Below are 17,485 nucleotides of genomic sequence, written 5' to 3'. Positions count from 1 at the left end.
ACCCAGGGTTTGTGTTTCCTTTAGAATGAGAAGCAGCAGGGACTGTGGAGTCTGTATAATATATTGTTTATTTGCACATATATACAACCCAAGCTTACAATGGAGAAGCATTAACACCCCTAGAGGGTCTTGCTTCTTCCATATCCACAGCCTTGTATTTCAGGCACGGTTCTGTCTCCCAACCACCCAGCCTGCAGCCTTGCTTCTACATTCTAGGTTACATAACTCAACTCTGACCTCTGTCTTTCTACCTACCAGCAAGTTTAGGGAGAGTAGCCCACCCATTTTCAGTCTGGCACCTTGTTACCTTAATAGCCCTTACTTCCAGGAATTGAATCTGTGCTGGATCAAGGAATTCTAAGTGGGCTCAGGCACACAGCCTGCCACCCCCAAACTCATAACACTAGGTTTGGGGAGTGAAATGTGTGTTTGGAATTCCATGGGGGGGGGAGTGATGTTGGGGCATGATTTATAGATGTGGAAAGGTTAAGCATCTCTCCAACCACTTATTTGCTCCTAACCTTTCTCCAAAAACTGCACATAGGTCTGCATGTAATTTGCATTTAGTTTCTTATCTCCAGCAACTTTCAGAGCTGATTCTCTTGACAACTTTTTGAGACCTGTTTTCCATTTTTGGCATAGCCATTTCCTGAACATGCCACAAAGGATCCATGTGCCAATTTAACACATCAGTACAAACACATAATCATGAGTGATGAAGCACTTAATCAACACCTGGGCTCCCAATGGAGCACTCAGACAATTGCTTTGCTATCTGCCCAGTCTGACAGAAACTCACCACAGATAGAATATAGGCTCAAAGGTTGTGATGCATATTGGCCTTGAAAGTTATCAAACATGTAGCTAGAAGAATTGTGAACTGCTCAGCAGCACAGTCTTATTTCTTCCCTGTTTGTGGCATTTTATTTTCAGGGCTCAAGGCAGATTAAGTCCAGCAGTTTGCTTTCATTTCCATTTTCTTTAGGTACAGTGTACCCTTTTTAATCTTGTTGGTGGGTAAACTGGCCTTTAAATGCATAGCAAAACTGCCCTTCATCCACATTGTGAGCTCTCTGGGTTTGTGGTGTGGGATGAGCCACAAACCCCAAACCATTATTGTATCCTGAGATTACCACATCTTTCAACACTGGTGGTCTGCTTCATATCCCTTTTTACCCCACTTCAGTCATGTAAACAAAATGGAAGGTGGCAAGGATTTGCTCTATGGGGAGCAAACTCTGTGCTACAAAAATGAACTTTTCTAACTTGTGTTTTTCATTTCTTCTCCAGACTGAAGAGTCTGTTCAGCCGGCTCTTGTGTGGCCATCATCAACAAACCACAACCGTTTCCTCCTTTTATCCAACCAAGTCTCCACACAGCAAGCAGTTGCGTGTGCGGAACCGACGAGGTTCCTGTTACAAGCAGGATTGTTCCTGAAGAAAAACTGAACTCCTGGATGACCATTCTTATGGTGAGTACCATTCAATGGTGTGTGTTTTTTCATAGGGGTATATAACATTGTTCAACTTTTGTATGAAATGGCACCCTTTCATTTTGTACTGGTGCCATCATTATGATCTGGATAAATTGGATAATTACGTATTTAAGTAACTCTGCAGTGCATTTTTTAAAAAAATTAGAAGAGTGTACACAAAGGGGGGAAATGTTCTTTGTCTATTTAGTTTGCACTCTAGAAACACAAGGAAAAATTGTTATGTGGGGTTGAATTTTTGTGGTTTGATTTGAGAAGTTAGGATGGTTGCTATGATGATCTCTGATTCAATGAGCTATTATAATTATACAAATGAGGGCATTTGTCTGTTCTGTATTCCATGGTTGACTTGTTTCCACTTAGAGCAATGTGAAGCAAGGTTTTCTATAAAGAAGTGGCAAAACCTTCTGTCTTTTGTTTCTGTTTAATATTGCATTCTGGTGATCCAGATGGTAATAACCCATTGCAGAGGAAACCTCTGACCATAATGAAGGAAGGCTTAGGCTGCATACGCCATATGGAAGTACATGGCAGGTGGGTGGGTGAGTGGGTGTGGGTGAGTGAGTGAGTGAGTGAAAGAGAGAGAGTGAGAACAAGAGAGCGAGCATGCACACACGCACACAGAGGTGGTGTGAGTGGCAGAACCCCACCATGCCATTTGCTATTGGACATACAATGTGATTCCTGGGTGCTCAGGTACTGACCAGACCTAGATCTGCTTAGCTATGGCAAGGCAGTGGCCTCATGTGCCTCTAGACCACACACATGTTGATGCTGTATAGAAGAGCCCATAAACACAGGGAGGTCAGTGGTGGTGCCTACTGCTGTATATTCATTCCTGCTTCCCAATGCATTCAATATCTTTTGTTTGGCCCACATGGACAAGGCTAGTAAGTATGGTGCTAGTGTGAGCTTCAGGTCCCTTCTAGTGGAACTGGAGAAACTGCATTCACATGGCACAAAATAATGGTGGGGATCACTGGATTTATAATAGCTGGGTACTCCTAGGTCATGTCTACATTGAAATATACATGTCTACATATAAACTTGACAGATAGCCCTGAGGATTGAGGTTGCTTCCTGTTTTGTTGATCACATCCTAGCTGTTCGAAGTTTGAAGGGAGGTTAGACAATGTCAGAAGTTTATTGTGCACTCATCCAGGTCTGTTTGCAGGGAGGTTAGCTGACACTGCATCTAGGAAGTGTTGTCCCACACTTTTGGAGGGAAGGGAGTGGGACATGCTAGGAAGGGAGTGGGACATGAAGCAGTAGCATGTAAGTAGTATGAGAGATTTACATGCTACATACTTACATGCTACTCCTCAAGGGCGTAGCCAGGATCAAAACTAGGGGGGGCAAGCCATGATCATTCAGCGGCGGGGCCACAAAGTGGAAACGTGGGCGGGGCTACAGGGCCAGCTGGCCTGACGACATCGTGGTGGCGGCAGCGGCGGCAGCGGCCACCTTTTGCTTCTGGGGCTGGCAACGGCGGCGGCTACCCTGCTTGGCTGGAGAGGACGGGAGGGTCGGGCAGGCAAGAGGGGGTGCCAGGGTGGGCGAGGGCAAGGCAAGGCACGGCCGCAGTCACGACGGCTCCGAGGCGTTGCTGCATATCAGCATAATATTTCAACCATGTTGTGGGTTCAAGCCCCACCTTAGGAAAAAATTCCTGCATTGCAGGGGGTTGGACTAGATGACCCTTGTGGTCCCTTCCGACTACAATTCTATGATTCTATTGATATATTGCCATAGCATATGCATCATTCTGCTTTCTTGAATTGTCCTACTCCTAGGCATAGCAGCCAACTCCTAGAGGCCTAGGTGCCTCCCCCCCCCATTACTAGTAAATACCGTATGTGAAAGAGTCATCCCCCCCATGTTGATGGGCTTTCTATGTGGGGCTTATCTGCCCCCCCCCCCCCGTATTTTATTAAGAATGGAAGAGGGAGGGAAGGAAGGAAGAAATAGAGAGAGGGATAACTCATATTTGTGGGTGCCTCTGGGTGACGCTGTGATGCTGGAACTCTGCAGCAAGAGGACGGGAGGGTCGGGCAGGCGAGAGGGGGTGGCAGGGCGGGTGAGGGCGAGGGAAGGCACGGCCGCAGTCACGACAGCTCCGAGGCGTTGCTGCATATCAGCATAATATTTCAACCATGTTGTGGGTTCAAGCCCCACCTTGGGGGGAAAATCCTGCATTGCAGGGGGTTGGACTAGATGACCCTTGTGGTCCCTTCCGACTACAATTCTATGATTCCATTGATATATTACCATAGCATATGCATCATTCTGCTTTCTTGAATTGTCCTACTCCTAGGCATAGCAGCCAAATCCTAGAGGCCTAGGTGCCTCCCCCCCCCCAATTACTGGTAAATACCGTATTTGAAAGAGTCACCCCCCCATTTTGATGGGCTTTCTATGTGGGGCTTATCTGCCCCCCCCCAGTATTTTATTAAGGATGGAAGAGGGAGGGAAGGAAGGAATAATAGAGAGAGGGATACCTCATATTTGTGGGTGCCTCTGGGTGATGCTGTGAAGCTGGAACTCTGCAGCAAGAGGATGGGAGGGTCGGGCAGGGGAGAGGGGGTGGCAGGGCGGGCGAGGGCGAGGCAAGACAGGGCCGCAGTCTCGATGGCTCCGAGGCGTTGCTGCATATCAGCATAATATTTCAACCATGTTGTGGGTTCAAGCCCCACATTGGGGAAAAATTCCTGCATTGCAGGGGGTTGGACTAGATGACCCTTGTGGTCCCTTCCGACTACAATTCCATGATTCTATTGATATATTACCATAGCATATGCATGATTCTGCTTTCTTGAATTGTCCTAGGCATAGCAGCCAACTCCTAGAGGCCTAGGTGCCTTCCCCCCCCCCAAAAAAAGAAATTACTGGTAAATTCTGTATTTTAAAGAGTCATCCCCCCCCCATGTTGATGGGCTTTCTATGTGGGGCTTATCTGCCCCCCCCCAGTATTTTATTGAGGATGGAAGAGGGAGGAAAGGAAGGAAGAAATAGAGAGAGGGATAACTCACATTTGTGGGTGCCTCTGGGTGACGCTGTGATGCTAGAACTCTGCAGCAAGAGGAAGATACCGGTACACCTGTACAGGAGCCTTGTAAGCAGCTTTCTCTCTGCTTGATTTACAGCAGGCACGTCCAACAGGTAGATTGTGATCTACCAGTAGATCACTGGATGTCTGTGGTAGATCACTGCTAGATCACTGGCACCCCTAAAAAAGCTCACCCAAATTTTTCCTCCTCCCTAAAAAAAGCTGAACTATGACCTGAAGCCCTAAACAAAAATGGGCCTCCCTCCCTCCTAAAAGAAGCTCAACAAGTTTGACCTAAACCCCCCAAAACAGGGCTTCCCTTCCTTAAAAAAACTCAACAGCTTTGACCTGAACCCCCCAAAAGGGGGTAGATCACTCCCAGTTTTTAACTCTGTGAGTAGATCAGAGTCTCTTGGGAGGTGGCCACCCCTGATTTACAGTATACAGATGCAGGAGGAGGGGCAGACTGGAACACCAATGCTTTTTATAAACATCACTGTGTCTATCAAAGCTACAGCCCCCCCCCTTCTTATTCACTTCCTTTTAGCCTTGCAGGGCCACCTTAGTCAAATTGAATCCTCTGCACCCTCATTAAATCGCCAATAGAACTGTTAATGCGATCCCTGAATGCCCATTAACAACTCCCACTGAATAACAATAGGGTGAATAGGGTGGACCTTGCCTGAAGGGATATTCTGCTCCATTGTCTTAACTGCTTAAGTACTGGTAGCCACTTTGCTTTATTTATTTGATGTGTTTTTGTTACAGCTGTCTTCCCGCCCCCAGCAAGTGGAGAGCTGCTCTTGCTAAAACAAAGCCCTTTCCACTTCAGTTTTTGGAGGGGCAAAGTATTGGTTATGGTCTGTAAAATACAATAATTTTTTGCTTCTAGGGGGGGGCAGCTCCCCCCTCCTGCCCCCCCGTCTACACCCATGCTACTCCTTCATGTAAAATCCATTTTCCATGCTCATATAGTTTCCTCTTTTAAACACCTGGGGGGGGCGGACCGACTCCATCCATGTTTGGTGCATTTGTTTCATTGTCTAAACTTTCTTACAGCTTGGCGGACTTCCCTCCAATCCTAAATCTGTTCTCCAAAAACTGATTGCTCAGCTTCTTTAGCATCTTTGAATGGCACTGACAAAAGTTCCTTTTCCTTTTCCCGTCCGCCTCCAGGAGATTTAACATTTGCTGGCATGCCTTTGCCCATTTGTCTAGTCTTGCCATGCTTTCAACCTTGCACGGTACATTATTCATTTCAGACCTTTTATCATTGCTCATGTTCTCTTTAACCTTGCCTTGCCTTGCCACAAAAAAGAAAGTGGTGACAAAAAAATACTTTTGATGCTGATTGGTTTATATTTATTTCCTTTATTAGCCCTCACCCCGGGGGAACCTAAACCCCCTGTAATGCATAGATCTTTTGGGCTGGGTTATTTAACTTTATATGCTGTATTATTTTCTGTCCTATACATGTCATGCCTGAATTTTGCTTTTTACCTGATGGTGAATATCCACTATTATTTGTTTATATTGTTTTATGCTGTTGCTAATAAAAAATAAATTATAAAAATCCCTGCATGCAGTACTAGAATTGAGTCCTATGGCACCTTAAAGACAAACAAAATGTTTTCAGATATAGTTTCTTGAACTAGAATGCACTCTACCAGATAGTTGAATAAAGTAGATGTGTGTGCACGCACACACACACAGAAACACACATACATACGTTCATGCTAGCACACAAAAGCTAGCACTGCAATCCAAGCAAATGCCCGATATGTCTTGCATTCCCCAGAAAGTGCTGAGGTACGTGCTTCTTGAATAGCACACACACACACACAGCACCCTGATATTGTTTCCATTGGCCATTTGTAAGCTACTCTGGGAGCCTTTTCCACTTGAAGAGTAAATTAAACTGCTTTGGCTAGACGGCCCCCTCTCCCACTACATTTGTGATATCGCTGGGCAGAACTTATCATGGGATGAAAGGTTAGCACAAGTGTTGTGTACATGTAGAGTTCAATAGCAAAGAAGGCTACTAAGTCTAATGCACACCTATCTTCACTGTTGGCAACAGCAAGCTTCAGAATATGTTGCTGGAAACCCCAGGAAAAGAAGCTGCTGTTGCACTTAGGTCCTGTTTGTGAGCTTCCCATAGATTTCTGGATGGCCACTGTGAAAAGAGGCTGCTGGACTAGATGGGCCTTTGACCTTATGCTGCAGGGCTTCATCTTATACTGTATTCTAAGGAGTAAAAATGTCTCTCTTTTTTCATCTTTTGGGGTGTTGGGGGAATTTACTGGAGTTCTTTAAAACGTTTTTGAGCTGGCAGCTGCACTTTTAAATTTTCTAGAATGCCTTATTGTAAGATGAAATTGGGGGATGGAATGGCAGCCATCACAAAACGTGGTGGCGAACATTTCTTCTTCTTCTTCTTCTTCTTCTTCTTCTTCTTCTTCTTCTTCTTCTTCTTCTTCTTCTTCTTCTTCTTCTTCTTCTCTCTCTCTCTCTCTCTCTCTCTCACACACACACACACGGACTAGAACAGTCTGAAAAACTAAAGAATTGCAGCTGCAAGCCTGACAAAGCTATAAAGAACCCCTCTAAGTTTTTCAGGCACACCTAAACATTGCCCCACTTCCTCCACATACAGGAAATTTGGAAGCCACATTTTTTTCTCCCTAGCCCTAGTTTTTGGTATAATATGGGTTCTAATATTGAAAGACAACAATTCAAAAATCCCACCAGCTTGCCAGCTCCTTAGGGCACATGCAAAGTAATTCTTTGGCCTCTGATCAATGAATTTGTCCAATTTTTAAAGTGCTGGAGTACTCCATTGGGTTTGCTCCAAGAGATATTAACACAGCTACCCTTTTGAAATATATTCAGTTCACGTTGAGTAGAGCAGGGCTGTTAATACAGAGTAGGAATTTCTTCCTTGAGTAAGGAATAACAAAATTAACTTCATTAAAACTATGTAAATTAATGGAAAATAACATATGTTCCTTTCATTCACCATCTATTTTTCAGAACCATTTATTGTTATTTTAACTATAACAAAGGGGGGAAACTTGTGAATCAGCAAAACAAGGAGATTCTCAGATCACCTTGTGATTCATGTGAGCTGTATTGCAGTATTAAAAATACTATGAGTTTTACAGCTGTGGAGGAAACACAACATGAAATGAATGATATCTGGGCATGTACACTCAGCGTAGAAGACAGTTTTTCATTTTTATGATGAGTTGTTTAGAAGAAGGACATTCATCACAGTCAAGGGCGGGACTAGGAACAAAAGAGAGTGAAATAAGAGTATGTCATGGAAACAAAATATGGAGAATCAAGTGTCTGTTTTGTCGCCTGGATTATTCTATCCAGCATGTTGCATTCGGCTCCTTTGCTTCTTCTGCATGCCATTATAGATGGGAACAAAATATGTAGGTGTTGTATTACACATCCTCCTCTGTGCCTGATTCATAGAGTCACAGCTCATAGCTGCAGTCTCTGTCTCTTAAGTGCAAGAAATATAGGGATTTGCTGCATTCTGTCTGAGAGGTTTTCATTGTATTGATCAAGGGTACAACATGTCAGGAGAGCTACCTAAGGTAATGGCCATTGCCACATTTTGTGGTGTTGAATTATGTAAGTTAACTCTGTCTTGAATGAAAGACAACTTGATTTTCTTCTCTCTTGAATTATCCAGATGGTGGATTTCTAGATATCAGTATTTGCATAATCTTCTGTCATGCTCTTCCCCCCCTTCAGAAGGACCCACTGGAAAAGTGGGCACTGCCTATGAGGCATAACTCCAACTTCTAACCCACAGATACTGTGAGGGCCTGCTACAATCCTGTCCCAGGTATGACATATGAGATGGAATATAAACCTGCAGTGCAGAAACAGATAACTTGCTCAACAGGCACCACCCCAACCAACACTATATCATGCATCAGAGCAAATTTGCAATTGGTGTTTGTGACAATCAACAAGTTGGGAATTGACGCATGCCCCTTCTTGTAAGTGGTATGCTTCATCCTGTTGTTGGCAGCCAAGAGTCCTAATATTATTGTCCCTAATCAATGGGGAAATTGCAACTCTTTAATTAAATAGCACTGTTCATAAAATGAACCAAGTGAGGCCCATTCTCATCACCCTCTCTACATGTGGCAGCTAGGGTTTTTGAGTCAACATTTGTTGACTCAAGTTCTGGGCCACAAACTACATGTGTGGGAAGAGACCGTTGTGTGAATGTCACTGGGGCCTGCAGAAATCAGTGTCAGGGTTTGGGATGTTCTGCATACTGCTGGGCTGATTCCCCAAGAAGCTGCTCTTCAGAAGGATACAAGAAGCCAACGTGTCTTGGGTTCTGCAGGTGTTGTTTGCATGAGTGACACATCCTAAATGAATGGCTGTCATAGCTGGAAGTCGGCATATAATTGATTTGAAACCACTGTTGCCACACACAAAAATGGTTCTCTGTGTGATGAGAGAAAGAGAGAGGACAGGCCCAGATACCATGCCTGTTACTGGGACCAGCCACTCTTCAAAATACCTTCTGCAGATGTGCCTGACTCCTGAGTGTTTATTCCCCAAATGCAACAGAGCTCTGCTTATGTATCCAGGCACATTTTACACCTTAAAACCTCTTAAGGCCATTTCTCACATTTCAAAGGGGGAAAACCTAAGTTTATCTATAACGAGTACACTCAACAGCAAGCTACACCCAGCCGTATTTTCCTGACACATGTTACCATATGATCTGCATATTTGCAAACACTAGCCTTTCAACATTGATTTATCTGTCTGTTTGCATGCTTAGAAAACTTGAGCCAGAAGTCCCATTCTCTCTCTCTCTCTCTCTCCCTTCCCTGACTCCAGTGCTTCCTTTGCATTTTTACCCTTCCTAATTTTAAATAACAGTTAATCCTCAGCCCAGACCCAAGAGAGACTTTTTCCTTCGTCCACTCCAATCATAGTCTGCATGGATGAAAGGAGATTCTCCAAGGGTTGTTTAAAAAAAAATTCACTGGTGCATGAAGAATATAATTATCAGGCACCCTAAATAACAGCAGACTAGTTGGGATTTTTAATAGACCTTGTCAACAATGTTAAGGACCTGCAACTAATACACATGCCTGTTGGTGTGTATTTCAAAGCTGATGCAAAGAGACCAAACTGAATATAGCTCTGCGTACCACTATAAATATAGCATTTCGAAAGTAGCAAGTGCTTGCAACTTATGTAAGACCCATTCAAAATAACTCTGCATGTAAATGAATTACGTTTCTGTACAGATAAAATTTAGAAAGTATTGTTCTTCCTTTTTGCTTTTAATAGTCACACATAACACCGCCTCTCTCCTCCTTCACTTGTTGGGATGTGTGTTTTGCTTAAAAGAAAATCAAAAGGGCTGATTGGAAATTGCTAAATACGCTCGAGGTGCCACATGCCATCTTGTTTCATGCTCTGAATGAAATTGCTCCTCATTTTCAAGGCTGGGGTTTTGATAGGTGTTGCTGTAGCTCTTGATTGCAGTTATCATTGTAATGGTTCCTTGATTAGTATTGGGGTGTTCCCCAGCAAGAAGGAACTTCATTGCTCAAACCGTTCCTCCTTCCTAGGGACCTCAGGTGCCTTTTAAAATAATTACACGTGTATATTTTCCTCTTAATTACAATTGCTTGATTTGTTTTTCTGTGCTCTCTCTCTCTCTCCCCCTCTCTCTTACGGTTTCTCTATTATTATTTAGGTGGCACATTTTTTTTTGTTCTAAGCTCTTAATTATCCTCCCAAGATGCATTTCATTTATTCATTAATGCAGATCCTGGAGCCATTGGTTTGCTTTATTTCTCCATGCTTTCGCATTAAAAAATAATATCAAAACTAATGATCCCAACCCGTTAAGATCAGCCAACCTGCTCCTCCTGAGTCGTAGCCTCTGGTATTGTTTGTCCGCTTAGATGCTCTGGTGCCACACCGAAAAAAGGTTGCAGGGTATTGTTAGGGCTCATTTGTTTGGCAAACAGAAGCTCCTTGAAAATTGGAAGGTAAATCGTGCCACTGGTTTGAGCCAAGTGTGTGTGCTGCTGACTTGAGAACAGAAAGCCACGTGGAATCCTCAAGGCAGGTGCCAAGTGCTTTGGCACAAGGCTTGCAGGACCCTGCTGTTTCTTGTGGATGGAGCTGGCAAATCCCGTTCTGTCCCACCTTCATCCTGTTCGAGGAAGGGCAGCTGTGCCACATGCCTGAACGACAGCAGGTAGCCCACAAAAAGCAGGGAGAGCAGTCCTCATGCTGCTTTGTCACCTTATGTTCCATTGTGTGACTCAACTGACAACTGAGAGTAGAAGAGCCAGGGAGGAGGAGGGGGGGGGAAATGGGCAGGGGAAAAGTCAGGAATTAAGCAAATTCAGGCCTGGATTGAAATTTCTCTGGATTCATCATTCTGCATTTATCTCTCCCCTGTTCCCAACCCCAGTTGCAGTCAAGAGAATCAAGTGATAATACCTCTCTGTGGATTGGTGAATATTGGGCAAAGTTGCATAAAAGCATGTATGTGGAGAGAAATTTCCACTAAGATGCTGATGAATTTTCATGTGGACTTCTTCTTTTTTTGAAAGTGGAGAACTGAACTTGAGGAACTTGAGGAAATAGGAAAAAATGAGAAGCAGAGAAGAACTAAAATTCTCACCTTGGGGACAAGGTGTTAATACATGGGACATGGTGTGTCCAGCATACATCCAGATAGTCCTTTGGCATCTTCCAACATTCCAGGAAGGTGGAACTGAAATGTGTGAGTGGGGAGATATTCCCATCCACTCTTGGTAGAAAGAACTGCCAGGGGGAGAGGAGGACTTCTAGCCTGTATGAGCATGGAGGATGTTTGAAATGTGTTAGATAGGTTGCTATATAATGGGGAATTATGGAACTGTAGAGTTGGAAGAGAACCCTGAGAGTAATATATTCCAACTCCCTGCAATGCAGGAATATGCAGCTGTCCCATACGGGGATTGAACCTGCAACCTTGTCGTTATCAACTCCACGCTCTAACCAGCTGAGCTAGGCCATTGTTTCCAATGCACTATGTTTATTTTTTAAAGCAGCCTTCCCCAGCCTTGCACCTACACATGTTGTTTGTGTACTGTCCCCACCCACCAAGACCAGTGGTCAGGGAAGATGGGGCTCCGGGGCTGAGGAAGTTTTAGAAACAGCCATTTCATTCTACAGCCCTTCTTCACAATCATAGATGCCAACTCCCGGGGGCCCTGGGGGCCCAAGCCATACCCTCCAACTCCCGGATTGAAATATCCGGGATCAGCAGCGGCGCGGCACCGGAAGTCACTTCTATGCATGTCCAGACATGCGTAGAAGCAATTTCCGGTGCCGGTGCCGCCCAATTTCCAGTGCCCAGACATGGGCAGTGCGACACCGGAGGTCGCTTCTACACATGTCTGGACATGCATAGAAGTGACTTCCGGTGCCGGGCTGCCCGTGTCTGCATGTCTGGGCACCAGAAATCACTTCTGCACATGTCCAGACATGCACAGACATCCGGGAGCCGGGACATGGCCTCTGGCAGGAGCTTCACGGGATATTTACAGGATATAATCAATTCGGGATAACAGCGGGAAACAGTAACAAAATACGGGGGTTTCCCGCGAAAAACAGGAGACTTGGCAGCTATGGCCCAAGCACCCACAAAATTCCCCATGAAGGGGCCAGGCACCCAGAAAATTTCAGTGCGAGGGCCATGCACACTGCATGGCACCCACGGTTGTGGGGGCAAGTTGGCATTCCTGTCCACAATGGTAATTTGTTAATTTCCAAGCAACCTCCCATAGGATCCAGGTGAAGGCCCCATCTAACACCATTGCTGCACCATTTTGGCTCCTTTGCTGCAGCTCGCATTTCCCAGCAATGCTTGGTATACATCTCTTCTACCCCTCCTCCCTTTTCCAAAGCGTACAAATATCATCCCTTGATCTGTGACAGAAATCAAAGCAAACGCTTGCAGCAGCTTTTAAAGTTGATTATTCAGCAAGAATAAATGGAAAGGATTGGGAGCCCTGGGCAAGCATTTAGATCAGTTTGGGAGTGAATTATCTACTGAATCCCTGGGAGGCGTTTACATTTATCAGAGACTTGAGGGTGCCTTTCCCTGCCACATTGTATTTCTTCCCCTCCCTCTTTCTCCCTGTGGCACTCCTGCTACAGAATCAGAAATGCTGGCATTTACCTCTGCACCAATAGTTTCCATGTCTTTTTAGTCTGTTTCTCTGCTGCAAGATGGGGGCGGAGGATGCCAGCTAGCATGCCCTGTCATCTGAAGCAGCTCAATTCAGCCCATATGGATGGAGAGATCTGACACTGAGCACCCCTCATCTCAAGCTAAATCATCATTCTGGAAAAGTGCAGACAGTTAAGTACACGTCAAGGTAGTTAAATGGTGGTGACAATTCCATCCAGTAATGGGAGGGTTGAGGTCTGCTATTGAAATGTCTCACTGAGTGGGCTTATGCCAGGAATTGCAAATGTGTGGTCCTCCAGCTGTTGCTGGAGTGCAACTTCCATCATCCCGGAGGTGGTGAACTCTCCAGCTAGCATGGCCAATGCTTAGGCTTGAAAGGGGATCCAAGGCTGGGCAGTGTAGCTAAATTACAGCTAGGAAACCAAATCATGCGCAGTACTGACTCTTTTCTTGAAATTAAAACTTGTTAAAATATTCAGAAGCTTTTACTTGCAGAACATATAAGCCAAAGAAGAATATACAGTATGCAAAGTACTTACATTCACATGCTTCCAAGCATAGGCTTAGTTTTTCTTAGTTGAAGATTTCTGCTTCTTCCTTAAACATTCAAACAAACTGTGTTTTTCTCTCTTTCTTGTCTTTGCACTCAGCCTTCTGTACATTTGCCAGCTAGGCCATGCAGTTCCTTCTGAGGGGTTTCCACTTTCTCCTTCCAGCAGACTTCTCCTTATTGCTTCTTTGGGAGAACATCAACTTCTGTACTACTTTCTGTCACATACATTCACACAGAAACATCAGCACTCCTCTCTTCTATTGTGCTTAGAGAGAACATTATCTAACACCGTCTCTTCTTCAGCATCCACGGAGATGCAGCCATTGCAATCAAGTCACTCACACATGAAGCAAAATTGAGAATGTAATAAGATACCTCCCATGTGACCAGAGTTAACCAATCACACAAGAGTTACTACAGAACATTCCAGAATTAAACACACAATACAGTGGTACCTCTGGTTGAGAACGGGATCTGTTCCGGAGGCCCGTTCACAACCTGAAAAGGCCACATCCTGAAGCGCCGCTTCTGCGCAGGCGTGTGGCGTAATTCGGCACTTATGCGCAAAGCGCGATTTAGTGCTCCTGTGCATGTGCACATACCAAACCCTGAAGTAACCCGTTCCAGGACTTCCAGGTTCGGTGCGTCCGTATCCCGAAAAGACACATCCTGAAGCGGACGTAACATGAGGTATGACTGTAATGCATTTAAGCATTTCCAATTTCAGTAAATTAAATCTCTCTGCTCAACAGGCAGGGCTGATGACAGTTACAGTCCAACAATATTAGGAGGGTCACATTATCTTTGGCCTATACCCAGATCTCCTTGAAACGCTCCAAGAGCACACAGTTGACTCTCCTGACACAAACTTATTCTTACTTTGTTCCATATACTAAATAATGGAACATTCAGCATATTGAACAAAGCAGGTGTTCCTTTCACATTTCACTCTCACTTTTTCGGTTAGGGACCCTACTCTGTAGCATACTGAGCAAAGTGGTTCATCTTAATCCATCCTTGCAATAGATCTCTTGTGCATGTGTGTGTGTGAATTGAATGTCTGCCCAAGGAGTTGTCACAAAAAGGAGATCCCGCTGGGGAAATTGTTTCTGTGGTTTCATAATGGTGCTTCTGTCTCTCAGTGTCAATTGATTGGGGGGGGAGGCATGACTTGAATTAATTGAATGGATAAGGGTGGCTGGCAAGCATGAAGCAATAGAAATCTCTGCCCATCTCTTCACTTTTGTTGCAGACCCTGCCTCTGTAGCATGCTGCGTTCAGGGACAGTCACTGATAATTGCATAAGCTCAGCCATATTAGTTTGGAGATGAATAAAAGTGAGACTTGTCTTGAATGGGATAGGAGTTAAAAGAAACAGGAGACACAAACGATGACATGTCTTTCCAGTAGAGTTAGAAAGATGCCTTGGAGGTGTGAATCGCCAATGATTTATAAGGCTTTTGTAAGTAAATGGACTGAATTATGCTGATTCAAGTACCAAAATAACTTGAAAAGATACAACTGAGAACTCTAACAAAAACACTAATGGGGTTCTTTTCATTTCTCTAAGGCAGGGTGTTTTGTTAAGGTTTTTATATTTTAGTTTATATGGCTAGATTTTCAAATGATAGCAAACATGGTTGTTGTTTTTAAAACAACAACAACAACAACAACAACAACAACAAAGGCTTAGCACCCAAAATGGGAGCTCTACATTTGGCAGCGCTGAGCACCCAGCAGTTCCCATTGTATGGCAATAACATATGAGTATGCCAAGTGTGAACTGAATGCCTAAAAATACAGCTTTTCTTAAGACTGGCCAATAGCCATTCATCCTGTTTTGGCCCTTCTTCCACCAGCAAAACTACTTCACCAGAAGAGTCTTCCATTCCAGGTGTACTGGTGAAAAATGAGTCCATCCAGTATAAGATGATTTCTGTGAGCTGCCATTGCTCTCTATTGACAAAAGGGGAAAGGAGGTAGCATTATAAAACTAACTGTTCCTCTTAAGCAGGTATCTCCGTAACTGTGGTAGCAATAGTAGTGGAGTTTGGAACATAGATGCTTAATCCTGCACATGAACTGTCTTCTTAAGATGTAAAACATTTTTGGGTTTGTGGGTAGGATCTGGATTTGAGACTAGGATTACCAGTTGTGTCTTCATGCTTTACATAATGCCTACTTACAAGCAAGTTCTGTTCAACAGAGGTCCCTGCAATACAGTGGTGCCTTGCAAGACAAAAGTAATTCGTTCCACAAGCCGCTTCGTCTTGCGATAATTTCGTCTTGCGAAGAGCGGTCTGCCGCGGCAAAAAAAACCCCAAACTGCCAAAAAAAGTCGTCTTGCGAAGCGCGGCCATAAAAAACTTCGTCTTGCGAGTCACCAAAAACATCACAAAACGCTTTCGTCTTGCGAGCTTTTCGTTGCGCGAGGCATTCGTCTTGCGAGGTACCACTGTATTAATTAAAAGTTTTCTGTTTGCAGGTACAGTACCTTCATTTTATTGCTTCCTGTTCAACATGGCTGATGAGTGATGAACTGCTCCTTGTTTATTCAGCTTCTGTTCTCCAAAAGAGGCTTTAATTACTGATTCCCTTGCATTTCCCCTTTTCTTTCTTATGCAGTGCAATAGCACTGTTTTGCTATAAAAGAAAGAAGGAAGGCAATGCCAGGAAACTAGTTTCCTTGTAGCGAACAGAAGCTAAATAATTAAAGGGCAATTTATCACTAATTCCCCAGCCAATACATAACAGAAAGCAATAAAATGGGCAGAACCTGCAAACAGGAAACATTTAATGGTAACAGTAGCCCTTAAAGTCTGAATAGCTGTTTGCCAGTCCACAGTGAGCTGGTTGTACAACTGACTTTTACTGCAAAACCAAAAAGCAAAAACCTACAAATCAGGTTTTTATTTTTAAAAATCCAGGGGGCGGGGGAGAACAACACAGAAAACAAAGGAATGCAGCAATATTATTAATATATTTTTATGTCTTCAATATTATTTATATTTGTTTATATCTAAAAATCTCCATATGCATTAATAACAGCCTCTGAATCAGGCATAGCCAACTTCTACCATTGGCCATGCTTGCTGTGGCAGATGGAAGTTGTAGTTTGAAATAACTCAAGGACCCTATATTGGCTACCCTTATCTCCAAACTGTGGGCTTGCCTACTCCAAGCTCTCTACTTAACCTTTCAATCTGAATTGAATGCTTGACCACAGTTTCAGAGGCCCGATCTTCTAATTACATTCCAGTGTCCCCACCACACCTTGAAACTCAATTCACCTGTATCCACTAGAACCATTTCACACACGGGCAAACCTGGATATGACATCAGGCCAGGGGTACACTTAAATAGGTAACTTCAGGCAATTATGACTCTCCTATGACTGTACCTCTGTGATGGATATTTGAAAACTTACGTTTGTTCCATTCACATTTTGGTTTCCGGTGTACGCTTTACATTTTTAAGGGAACATCTAAAATATTTAACGTGTGTATTTTCCCCCATTGCATCCTATGACCTGGGGTTGCCAAGCCTTATTTGCACTTAAGCTAATTGGGGACATCTTTTTCAATATTTTGCATTCACTGTATGGTGACAGGTGGAAGAAAAGAATGTCGCCTTATAGGAATAGGCAAAACTGAAGTGCAATGAAAGTTTACACATTTGTATGCTAAGTCTGAACCCTGGGGTGTAAAAAGAACCCTGCTTTATTTCAGCCCTCCCAGCAGTTTTGTTAGGACTGAGCACATAACTCCTTTACTTATTTAGGAAACAATGTTATTGATCATGTCTGTAGCACAGCTATAGTACGCTAAGTTCTTTGAACTTTTAATTACATTCATTCTCATAGCAACCCTGAGAGGCAAGTTATTAATGCTCCTTCCTTTCTAGTGATTGGGAATTAAAGCTGAGATACATAGCAACTTGCTCAAGGCTACTTTGTATGCAGCATGTGCTTGAACTTAGGATGTATCCATACCAGAGTAAAATATGGACTGCAATTGCCTGCCTCCCCATTAACATAAGTGTGGGCCACATGATGTCCTCACCAGCACAGTGTCGTCCTGGACCCCAGCTCATAAATGTGTTTTTTTTAATCCTTTCTGTTTCATACTTTCCATACATTGGGA

General features: G+C 43.8%; 1 protein-coding gene across 1 annotated transcript in view; it reads left to right on the top strand.

Moving 5' to 3' along the window:
• Positions 1–1,328: 1,328 nt before the first annotated feature.
• Positions 1,329–17,485, top strand: part of LOC148685126 (disks large-associated protein 4-like) — a 187,923-nt gene continuing 171,766 nt past the window's right edge. Inside the window, exon 1 of the mRNA XM_088674579.1 lies at positions 1,329–1,472. The gene's annotated coding sequence lies outside the window, so the exon portion shown is untranslated. The remainder of the gene's footprint in view (positions 1,473–17,485) is intronic.

The sequence above is a fragment of the Zootoca vivipara genome, chromosome 7 (genome assembly GCF_965207765.1).
Source record: "Zootoca vivipara chromosome 7, rZooViv2.hap1.1, whole genome shotgun sequence".
In the NCBI taxonomy this organism is placed as follows: domain Eukaryota; kingdom Metazoa; phylum Chordata; class Lepidosauria; order Squamata; family Lacertidae; genus Zootoca; species Zootoca vivipara.
Note: the sequence above shows the minus strand (reverse complement) of the source record. Positions and strands in the feature narration are given on the sequence as shown.